The 1,927-nt window shown below is 37.1% G+C and overlaps 1 non-coding gene across 1 annotated transcript; it reads right to left on the bottom strand.

Moving 5' to 3' along the window:
• Positions 1-405: 405 nt before the first annotated feature.
• LOC123640878 lies at positions 406-508 on the bottom strand. The gene has a single exon (XR_006736116.1). It is a non-coding gene; the product is annotated as a U6 spliceosomal RNA (small nuclear RNA).
• Positions 509-1,927: the final 1,419 nt, after the last annotated feature.

The following is a 1,927-nucleotide window of genomic DNA, read 5'->3' as shown; positions in this document are numbered from 1 at the left end:
ATAAAGTTTGCGATTTGTGCTCAGCCAATTTCTCTTTCAAGGAAAAAAATCATGTGGAAGTAGATAAATACCCTGATTAAAAGCTACAAAATAGAATTTGAGGAAAAGGCATGAAATCAAGAGTAAATTGTCAATTGATAACAATATTTTTAAATAATTTATTGAGGGGATTTCCATGTCACAAAGACTTAGAAGAAAAAGAAGGAAAACAAGCCTATCAACTATATCTATATATATCTCTATCATCTATCTTTAGCTATATTTACATATACCTATGACAGGTAGAGGTAGATATGTCTAGATAGATAGATAGACACATGTAAACTATATTCATTTGAAAGCTTTACATATTAAATAAAATTTAATAGTCTTGTTACAAAGCAGAAATACAGAAACAAATTTTTTTTTTTAATGGAACGCTTCACGAATTTGCACATCACCCTGCGCAGGGGCCATGCTAATCTCTGTATCATTCCAATTTTAGTATATGTACTGCCAAAGCAAGTACCAGAAGCAAATTTTTTATTGTAGCATGCAATCGGAAGTGCAAGACTTGCACGGTGCAAGTTCAGGCTTTGTCCACAACAGGGAGCACTGAAACCACAGATAATATGGTTTTCCTGACTTTGTGTTTCTGATATTTCTCAACTAAGGAATCAGAGGATAGTAGGGGATGGGAAAAGGAGAGTATGGGTATTTTGAGGGATAGATCTTTGAAGTGAGCAATAGTCTCACACACTGCAGCTTTAGAACCATAGGACACAACACCCAGCTGCCGCTGCCCACCTTGGATTTTCTGCAAGTCCTTTTCCTTTACAACCTAAGAATTAAATACTTTCAAACATTTGACCCCTATCAAGACAATATCCTTATTTTTAGAAGCTTTTCATTCTTCTTAGATGAACTGGCTAGAATTCAGAATGTGTTCTTTGTTTAATGAAAAATGGGTTCATGTTATTAAAGTTTGATTGCAAAATCAGAAACACAAAAAGTAGGGAGTATGCCAGGCATGGAGGTACACACCTGTAATCCCAGCACTTTGGGAGGCCAAGGTGGGAAGATTACTTGAGGCTAGGAGTCCAAGACCAGCCTGGACAACATAGTAAGACCCCATCTCTACAAAAGTTTTAAGAAATTAACCAGGCTTGGTGGTGCTGGCCTGTAGTCCCAGCACTTTGGGAGGCTGAGGTGGGGGATCTCAGGTATGTAATTTGTATGATGGGGCTTGTGAACAGCCACTGCATTCCAGCCTGGTCAAGATAGCAAGACCCCAACTCTTAAAAGAGAAGAAAAAGTAAGAAGTGTTGAAGTGTTTATCAAAGGAGCCATGTTCAAGTTTCTCAGAACTTCAGTAGTTTTTAATTCTTCTTGATGTGAAAAAACAAATATGACTATTTATATTTTATTAACTGTAACACATACATTAGTTCCACATGTAGATATCAGTTAAAGTTACTTAAATTGAATAAGTCCTACTTAAATAACCATCAGAGCCCATGGTGTCCAATTACATTTTCACCTGTGACATTGTCCTGTGCAAGTCAGGCCTGTCTCCTACACTGTTACACGTTACCCAGACAATTCAAAGAAGCGGAAAGGCAAATAGCCAATAAACATAAGCAAACATGTTCATCCTTTCTTGTAATCAGGGAAATGCAAATTAAAATAAAAAGGAGATGCCATTTTAGACTCAACATATTTAAAAAAATTTTTAAGTCAAATTTGAGTTTGTAGGAAAATGGACACTTTCACATGCTGCTGGAGGAGTTTACATTGGTAGAACCACGTTGGAGAGCAATTTAGCGCATACAATAAAGTTAATGGTGCATATACCCTGCAATCCGGCAATTCTACTCCCCTTAAATTGAACCTGGCTGCACATTAGATTCATTATCCCAGTGGGTTATCAACCCACCGCCCTATGAGG

The sequence above is a fragment of the Lemur catta genome, chromosome 6, assembly GCF_020740605.2.
Source record: "Lemur catta isolate mLemCat1 chromosome 6, mLemCat1.pri, whole genome shotgun sequence".
Classification (NCBI taxonomy): Eukaryota; Metazoa; Chordata; class Mammalia; order Primates; family Lemuridae; genus Lemur; species Lemur catta.
This window is presented reverse-complemented; position numbering and strand designations above follow the sequence as displayed.